The sequence below is a fragment of the Labrus mixtus genome, chromosome 16, assembly GCF_963584025.1.
Source record: "Labrus mixtus chromosome 16, fLabMix1.1, whole genome shotgun sequence".
Taxonomy (NCBI): Eukaryota; Metazoa; Chordata; class Actinopteri; order Labriformes; family Labridae; genus Labrus; species Labrus mixtus.
Window position 1 is genome coordinate 18,093,874 of NC_083627.1, and position 10,446 is coordinate 18,104,319.

Sequence of the window (10,446 nt, forward strand, 5' to 3'; positions counted from 1 at the left end):
CACGAGCAGCGAACTGTGCACCTGATTTAGAAAGCTGAGCTGTCACCATCACCTCTGGCATGTTGTGTCACTCCTGCTCATTTCCATCCCTGCACACAGATGACAGACGAGGCTCTGACAGGTGTCAGAGAGGAGCAGAGCAGGTCTTGTCACTCATTCAGTGAACCCCTGCTGTGTGGGACATGCATACTTTGATATAGCCTGACTATAACTAGAGAGAGAGGGAGGTGCTTCTTGTTTCTGTGTTCTTCTGAAGGAAGAGAAACTGAACAATACTGCAGCGATGCAAAGAAAAACAGGAGAAAAGAGATACAACACTGACCATAGATGCAGTTGCAAGAAAAACATGTAAAAATCATGAGCAAATTTACCTACAGGTACAAATAAAGTAACCTGAACCTGAACTGACAAAAAAAAAAAGTACAAAAAATGTTCTGATGAAAGTTGTTTTTGTCTGACACCTTGGTGTTTTAGATAAATTGTTAGAAATACAATTTATTCCATGGACCTGTGACGTGTGTTTTCTCTCAGCCCTTTTGTGGCGCCGCTATATACAGTACAGAAATGGGCGCAACCCACATAGTCAGCTCTGCTGCTTATTCCGCAAATGCACGTTCCTTAAAAATGTGGCAACATTTAAAAGGGAAATAAACATGCTTTCCAACGGTATAAGTTTTATTGCCAAGAGCCATTGTTACAACAAAGAAATAATCTTCCAAACAATAATAATAATAACCTGTATACACCAGAGGTGGTAGTACGGATAATACCACTATGAATACCGTAAAGGATTGTAGTATTTACGGCATGGATTTAAAATACAAATAATAATAAAAAAGACTCTGAAGCTGTGGAGGCATTTTATGCCAAAGCAGCAAGGCCCCAATGAACATAACAGACAGAACGTTTTCAATAGGAATTTCAAACACCACAGAGCTCAGTAATATGAATATACCTGTGAATAAGGTATAATTTTTTACATCTGTGGGTTTCACTAAGGTCATTTATCAGAAATCTATTTGCAGCAGTCAATGAAAATAGGAGCTGATTTACCATGCGGCACTGCCAAAGAAATTAACAGTAATTTTACACAGAGGACAGCTTAAGCTAATGATGTCAGCATGAGGATAGACTTTGCAGATAATGGGTACTTCCAATAAGAGTGCTTTTCACAGAGGGGGTTATCACCTATGGTAAGAGTGTGTAAGTGCTTTCCACGTACAGTATAGGTTCATGGCATTGGACCATGGACACAGAGGTAGTGCACTATTAGTGCACATTACTGGAAATAAATTAGCATGTAATTTTAAAATTTTATTTAATGATATTTTGGTGGTCTGAAAGTAGAGCTGCTGTAATTGTGATGGAAAGTGTTTGGAGTAGTAGGATTATCATCCAATTATGCAAAGAAAATTTAAAAACTAAACGTCAGGAGAACCAGTGAGTGAGGTTTTTTTTCCACCACGGTGATGGTAACAAGACTAAACTATATGATCAGCATTGGGAGTAAAATCCTGTTTATTCCAGGCATACAGACGGTCCAGCTCCACCAATAGAGGTGTCATTGTTCCTTGACTCTAGCCCTACAATCGGGGCTCAGGCAGTATGGAGCTAGACCCCCCATATTTCATTTCTCCCTCGCTGATAGCATTTATCAGCAGTGTCCTGATAAAAACAAAATATGCAACTTAAGCCCGAGCACGGCTAAGCCGCCGAGGTGGACAGGATTACCTGCAGGCTAGCCGGGACAGGCATCAGATTGTACCTTCATAAAGGGCCATTAGCCTCTTGGCAAACTGTACCTCAAGCCCAAGATGACAGAGCTTTTCAAGACGGACAGGGGGGAAAATATGAAACTTAAATTCGTCATGACAGACGTCTCAATGAATAAGACCCCCGGAAAACTTCTCTGACGCACAAAAGTAGCATTTAAACCTATTCTTTCTTAATTCTTATGCTAATTTGACGGCTTTGTGACTTTAAATGATTCCAAAGGACTTATACATGAAATAATCGATATCCAGTGTACTCCAGTGGATGTAAACACTTGTGGTAAAGAAATACCTCACAACACACAATAGCACAGACTTTCTGACTGGCTGGGATTAAATTTAATACAGGATCTTGACAGACATATCCTGGAAGCATTTCACTCTCTCTGCAGACTTCCTAGGAGGACAGCTTACATGTTTTTTTCCTTGGATTTGCCTCATTAATTGTCTAGTTAAACCCCTTTAAGCCAACATGATCACTTACTTGTATGTCGTAGGCATTCTCTTTAGGCTCATATATCCTGTTACTGTCTTGTCTTAATACTTCACAACTTAGAAAACAAATTAAACCCATGAACAACTAGATTCTCTTAGGCATGCACATGCTCTGGTTTTAGGTGAAACTAGGAAGCCTTCAGTTTAGAGTCCAGGAAAATTATTATTCAAGGTATAATTGCCTGGGGGGGGTGGGGGGTGGGGGGGGTCTAGGCTACAAAAAGTATTCGGCTAGACAACGCACAAATGAGTCTACATTTGCACTGTCACTTTCTCTGACATTTTGGAGAAGAAGTCTCATCTGTCTGAAATCTCCAACCATTTCCAGCCATCACCTATCACTGTGCCCCGCCTCTAGGCCATATCATGAGCCAGGTTGTGATAAAGCATGTTGGGGGGATGAGTAGGAGGGGGGGGGGGGGGATTTGCAGACTGTCAGACTGGCCGTGCAGGCTTCGGCTGGAGTCTTCCTCTGTCTGTCTCTTTCAGTGTACTTATAGGGCTGCCGACCTGTCCTTTCCCAGAGGGCTTTGTGAAAGGACAGAAATGTGATGCCGCTACTCATACACAACTTATGGCGGAGACTGTCTGCGGTGGCCATGTTGCACTCACCGTCTATGACACCCCCCCTCCCCTCTTCCACCTCCATCTATTTCTACCATCGGGAGACTCCAGGCGCCAGGCGTGGTGTAACTGCAGTCTCAGGTATGCTGAGCGGACGCTGCAGCAGCTTCCCAGGGCTTCATCTGCACCTGAGACTGAGTGATGTACGCTACCAGAATCAACTATACATCAGGGGGCAGCTCAAAGACTAACAGGAGATCAGTATGAATCAAATTCTCTAACCAAAGATGTGATTACAATGAAGTGGTTATTGATCATTTATAGTTTGTGGTAAGGTTGACAAAACTTTTGATACTTTTCAATACCACCTTTTTTTATAGTAGTAGGTAGTATAGTATCAAAAAGTACCAAAGCAGGGCCCATATTACCCCTTATTCGTCAAGCCAGGCAGCCTGGGCTTTAATCCGACCTGCAGCTCCCTCTCTCTCTCTCTCTCTCCCTGATTTCGTACTCTGTCCTATCCAAATAAAGGCATAAAAGCTGAAACACAAATCTTGTAAAAAAAAATACCAAAGCTTTAAAAAACAGCTCTTCAGTCATTTTCAGTCAGTCAGTCAGTTTTTTTACCAAAAGCACTGAGAGTTTGTCTGCAATTTTTGAAGTAAAAAACAAGAAGACAATACAATATTAGGTGCCTAGGAATATTTTATTGCGGTGATATACATTTCGTTTGATTTTTAATAGAATAAAAATAAAGTTTAAAACTCTTGTATCGACAACCCTTAATTATAGCATTTTAATCCATAAACAAGAAATATTTGCTCAATCTTGTTGTGAAATGTTGTAATTCATAAGTACTCTGCACATTGTTGTGTTGTATTATAGTTTATAGTCATCTGTTCTTAAGTGTGTATCATTTGCTTATTCATGCTTTTCATGGTAAAGATTTGCTGCTTTTCTGGAAAAGACATATGAAGATGTAACCTTGGACTTTTGGAGAAGTGAATAGAGATTTGTTTTAACTTATTTTTGATATATTTGATATGTATGCATCAAAAACTTGCAGGATTGTTCAATAAAAGTATTTGCAGGTAAACAGGGTAGTTGGTGCAGCCTGAGAAGTACAGATAAGCTTGATATACTCATTCAGTCAAATATCACTACAAATGAAAACAATGTTATGCTGTAGAAATGCTAAAATGCTCCTTTATTCCAATTTGTGTGCAGATATGATAAAAGACAGAATCTGAATCTCAATTTTAATGTTGTACATTAACTTGCATATTTAAACATGGAGGCATTAGGTTCTGCACTTTTGCTCCATGCCTTGTTCCTCTTTCCTCTCAATGTTAGGGCATTGTCATGTGTAAAGGCTTAGTATGATTACAAAATAATTTGAAAATAGAATAAGTACATTGTGCCTAAGTTGAGGTTTGCTCCATCTGTCAACATATGACAGCAGCCGAGCAATTTTCATTGCGGTACAAGTGGTTTTGTGGTAAATGTGCACTCTCATTTATCTAAAATACATCCTAAGCTGTGGCTGCCGCTTCATTATTTGAGCAGGCCGCATGGGTTACAATGTGCATTTGTTCCCAAATGAAAAATGTTAGCTGAAATTTGAATGACTTGTGTGCATATGTTTTGAGGAAAGAGGACTGCACAAGGCTTTGGTGGTTGTTGGGGAGAGAGAGAGTGAGTCAGAGAGGGAGATAAATATGTGGAGAGATTCAAAGGGGTTGAGAGAAAGATTTTTCTGTATTCCCAAATATTTGCAAATATTTTCTAAGCTTAGCTGACCTATGCGATGGGCGTTAATAAAAACTAACAATGCTGAAAACAGGCAAACTAGCAGATTCTTTACATATGCCGATATATAGAAGGCGCTTTACTAGCTAATGAAGGTCTGCATGCTCTTTCACATGTCTTAATACAAGTTGTATGGCAGGCAGAAAACAAGCACATATTGTAGAAACCAGAGGATTTCAAGGAATATTAACTTATATACATTTGTATTTACATCTTGAATCAAGATGCTACACTTTTTGAGTTTCACAGTGAGTACGTAAAACTAAATTTTATAATTGATTTGTGCATGCATTATTTACTAGCAGCTTAATGATAAACTTCCATCCAATAAACAACCAACACAAAATCACATTAACAACATCAATACCCACTTTGTTATCAATGCAATTATAACCCCGTAACTGTTTGATCACAGTGGAAAAAAGTGGATTTTTCTTTGTAAAGATTCAAGATTCAAGATTTTTATTTGTCACATGCTCATACAGATGTGCAGTGAAATGTAATAACATTTCTAATTGAAATTGACACACAACATGAGGCTATCGTTTCAGGTGCTCAATAACAATAAAGCAGGTAAGATAAAACCATATGGACTGTAAATATTGATAATAAAACTCACATCCATTTCCTTAAAATAAAAGATGTGGTGTAGTCTATTCTGACAGGCACTCTGATGAAATAGCCTACATTAAGGGAGCAAGTCATGAATTATTTTAGACACAAAACTTAAAAAAAAAAAAAAAAAACAGAAGCTGAATCCATATAGTCTAACATTGGAGCACATTTTAGAACATTTCAAAAGCTGGAGCTATTTTAATCTGAAACGGTTCGAGCTATAGACTATTTATCCAAAAGTAGTTTAACTACTATCATCCTTTTAACGCATGCACTGCTTGTTGTCAAGTAGTTATTGATGATGAAGCTGTTGTGGATGATCATGATTAACAAAAACATTCTTTGATACACCCTTGCATTGCCTCTGTGCACTGCATGTCAGCATCTGGTAAATATTAAGGTTGGCACTTACTGAGGTTGTTTCCTCCTTTGTAGATCATTTATTGTGTTGTGCTTTCAAAAGATAAAATACATTTTACAATTGTAGTTGCATGTTTTTGAAAAAATATCCTAGGCCTGGTCATAAACACCCAGCGGCTGCGCTTTCCTGCGCAGTTTGCGCAATTTGTACCCTCTCGAACAGCTCTAGTTTCCCACTGCGCCTGCGCGTTAGAGTCATTCCTGGACAAACCATATTCACAGCTAAACATGTCGGACAAGAAGCAGACCGTCGACCTGGGCTTACTGGAGGAGGATGATGAGTTTGAAGAATTCCCAGCCGAGGGTAAATAATATAAATATCACTTTTAGTGTCGTTGCTTTTGTTTGTTATTTACTTTACTCGTTTCTCTGTAACAGGTCTTGTGTGTGTGCTGGGCCCAGCAACAGTGACTCAGCTAGCATAGCCATGTTAGCGATAGCATTAGCCAGCATTTCTAGGACTAAACGTATTAGCCCATTCAGCTAACTTCAGCTAACTAAGAGACACGGGAGCTCAATCTCGTTTCATGATACGGTCACGGTGTTTTCTACATTGTTGCGTTTCTTTAATTTCATTGTCGTATTTCGCTATTGTTTGTTAGCCAGGCATCCTAACATGCACAATAGCACACTAGCTAAACAGCTCAGGTGATGTAAAGGTGAGTACCTGGACCAAAGCAACTACGGGGAGTGTTTTGGACAAAACTGTGGCTAGAGAACTTCTATTCTATTATTTCACATGGTATTTGTTCTGCTTTGATATAGATTGGACGGGGCTGGATGAGGATGAAGATGCTCATGTTTGGGAAGACAACTGGGATGATGACAACGTGGAGGATGATTTTTCAAACCAGCTGAGGTAATGTCAAATCCTCCACACACTAAACAATGTTATCAGCTGATGTCAAACCCTCCACACACTTCACAATGTTTGTTTAAACTCTGTTAGGCTTTCAGTGTTTAGTACAGCACGTCAGGTCTTCAACATGGTGGATTGAACTGTTTTTTAAACAAGCTTCAGTCTTATTAAAATCATTATGGGGGATTGTTTTGTTTGTGTTTTTACACAAACCTACATTAATCATTTCAATATAAAAATAATGTAATTTATTTTACCTGCCCTGTCACATGCAGTCTTTACTAAGGAATCAACATTATTTATTATTTTTAGTATTCTATATTGTGACTCCAGGCAGATATTTTCTTAATGGGTCTTTAAACAATCAGGCTATTAAGATTTTAATGTTTCCCTCTGCTGTGTTACTTTATTAAGCTAAATTTATACTATACTATATTTATAAAGCTAATTTTTTCATTACTTGCTGCTATTTTTCATACCAAGTCACTTTAATCATCACTTGTCACTTTATCTTGACATTCTCTGCAAATACTGTCTCAATTCCCTGCATAGTTAACTTCATCATTCATTTTGTACTTGTATATACCCCCTATTTTTATTTTTATTTATCTTATCTATTCTGTTTAATGTGTATTTTGAGCTTTCTTGTCTGTGCTGCTGCAACGCCCAAATTTCCCCTCTAGCGATCAATAAAGTACTATCTTATCTTAAACATAGTTTAGATAGTTTACCACACAATCAGTCGGCATGTAAGGCTTTGCTTATAAGCTATCAAAAGCAGTGGACTTCATATTAAGTAAATAATATTATGAAGTGATGGTGCTTTCACAGAAAATCATTATTTATATATTATGATTCATGTCTGGCGAAGTTTAGGGTTTTCAACACAATATTATTCAAATTAAAAATATCTGACCATAAATTTGTACCAAATGATTAATAAGTGAGAGTTGGTAAGCTTTTTTAGTATGATTGAGTGAGACTCCTTGTTTGCGTAAACTATCTATGCAATGCACAGTGCGCGTGTGTTAGTCGACGAGAGAGACACAGAGTCTGGCTCACACTCGGCTTATCACAGAACTTTGAGAACTCAGTATTTCTTTTGGAAAGGAGTGTTGTCTTTTTGTAAGGTGCAACATGCAGAACTCTGCATACGCAGCTCAGTAATGTAGTTGAGTCACTCTTTGTGATGGACGACGTGCCTGTTTGTTTAGGTTTTAATCTAACATCAGAGCGCTGGGGCTGTGTCTACTTTTAATAAAAGGCTTAAAGACATTTGTGATCAGCTGAAATAAGTGTGCTTGTCAATTCTAGAAATTAACTTTGTGTCTATCATTTGGAGTGGCGGGAGGTCACGTTTGGGTATTTAAAGAATACCAAAATAATTATTGATTTTACAACCTCTGGACATGCATTTAGCAAACTTAAACATGCCTAACACTTGGGAAAATAATTAATTAATGAAGACAAATAACTGATCATAGATAGCCCTTAAAATCTGAGACGGCAACTCTATTTTCACCTGAAATCAACATCTCTTTAATACAGTAAGCACATTAGATGGCTCTGCATTCTTTTGGATTCAGACCTGTGCTTTGACAATCAGATAACCAGTATAACCAGAACAGTATTTCGCCATCTAAAAAAAAAAAAATCTAAACTATGATTATTCATAACCCAAAATGATGCAGAGAAATCAATCCATGCATTTATTTAAGCAACATTGGATTACTGTAAAGCTCTTTATGGAGGCCTAACGTAACAACCAGTAAGACAGCTCCAACTCAATCAGATCACAGCAGCCAGAGTCTTGTAATTGTACTAGAAAATTTGAACACATCACCCTGGCACCCAAAACACTTTATTGGCTCCCTGCACAATACAGAATCACTTTCAAAATCCAATTTCTAGTCAACATAGCACTCAAAGGTTCAGCTCCAAAGTACTTTTCTGACCAGAGCACAGTCCACAACCAGATCTGGCCCCGCATCAAGTGGAGGTCTTTAAGCTCAGAGTCCAGGGAGGGGACCCTCTATGTTACTGTGGTCCTTCTCTCTGGAACAAGATGCATGTTGAACCTGAGGTCCATCACAAGTCTCTACTTTAAAACTAAACTCAAAACCTACTTATAATCCAAAGCGTATAGATATTTACTCTGTTTGTGTATGTGATCACTTGTGTGGTTCGTATCTGAAACTGTGTTCTAAGTTTTATTTATCTATTTATTTTTGTTGTTAAATTGCTTTGTCACGTGTCTGTAAGTTGTACACTCACTTTTTTAATGGCTTTCTAAATGCAATTTCTGTTTTTGAAAACAACTGTTTGAGTAAAGCATCTGTAATGAAATGGGCTTCATAAATATAATTGCCTTTGCTATTTAAAATCTGCAGCTTGTATTGTAAAAGCCATTTCCGCCATATTTCTTTTTGATAAAATTGTGTGCGTCTTGCAATTCTGAGATGGCAGGAAAGTGTCTTGTTCTCATTTTGCAGCAACCATTCATCTCTCCTTTTATAGCTAAGGTGCATTGGGACCCTGCATGTTTCATTTGAATTTGAAGTTGTTCAAAAATCGCGTGCAGTGCAAAAAACATAAATACGACCTTAAGCTTGAGTTTTCTCCCGTAAAATAATAACGTATTGCACAAAATAGTTATCACCCTAATTTCCCTCAGGACACTCCGTCTCAAACATCACACTGATTAATCGATAACACTTGGTAGATAAGTGGCTGTTCTGTTTTTATTTGAGTACACTTAAGACAGTAATATGCTATTGTTTTATTTTGTCCAATTATGATAACCTTGCTATTAAGTTGTTGCTATAAGATATCATTATTGTTAAAGGCCACAGCTGCCATATATATGTAATCATCAAATCCATAACGCCAAGCATTATGCAATATTTATATATTCTTTCACTCCCATCTGTTAATGGTTCTCACAATCAATAGCAGAGGGTACTTATGCCTCAGCCACCCACCTGTAATCATCTCTCCTGACTTGATCTTTCTATTTTTCTTTTCCTCCCCGCAGAGCGGAGCTGGAAAAACATGGCTACAAGATGGAGACCTCATAACAGCTGACAAGGCCCTCTCAGCACTGGATGACATTGAACATGGACATTTATATTTGAATATCACAAGTTGACCACACAACCGGAAGATTTGTGAGATGTTGATTTGTTTCTTTTTTTTGTAAGAAATATTGATGGAAGTAAAGTATTTGGAGAAAACAGTTCAGTTGAGTTTTTTTGCTGACCAACACCATTACAAATCTTTAATGAAAGAGCATTCATTTTTAACCTTTTTTATGATATATAAACTAGAGTCAAATATGAAGCAAGAAAATCCTGGATGGTCATTATTTTTAATCAATTATGCAAACATTGCCCGAATTTAGCAATCTTTATTGAAAAATAAAAAAAATACATGATCATAGTGTTTTTACCCCAAACTCCTGCAGCACGGCTAAAGGTTAAACTTACCTTACATTTGAATGGTCATTTGCAGAAATCAACGTTGTTTCCTCTGGTTTCATAGCAGTTCTTCCCCTGCTCTTTTTAAACATAAATTCAATCCTTGCTGTTGTTAGTTTTTGTATGAAAAAAAACCCTTCAGAAACCCATCTACGTGTAATGGACCAATTGTTTTTGCGCTTTTGACAATTTAAATATATCTTGTGGTTTGGATCCTTTTGTAGCATTACAAAGTCATGTCTGTACACTGGAGAAAAAGAGAATGTGTATACACAGAAAAATCAAGATGTAAGTAAGCTGTGTTCAAGTCAAGATAATGTGAAGAAGTGTATTGTTGGAGCATGCTATACACACACACAGAGGCAGTTTCTCTGCGCTGTATCACAGCCCCCGTCCCTCTCAGCCCCACAGCGCATGGCCGAGTCCCTGAAGGAGA

At 37.9% G+C, this 10,446-nt stretch overlaps 1 long non-coding RNA gene across 1 annotated transcript; it reads left to right on the top strand.

Moving 5' to 3' along the window:
* The first annotated feature begins 5,823 nt into the window (after positions 1–5,823).
* Positions 5,824–9,769, top strand: LOC132991216 (uncharacterized). Its single transcript, XR_009676155.1, has 3 exons — positions 5,824–5,979; positions 6,441–6,534; positions 9,569–9,769. It is a non-coding gene; the product is annotated as an uncharacterized LOC132991216 (long non-coding RNA).
* The last annotated feature ends 677 nt before the right edge of the window (positions 9,770–10,446 follow it).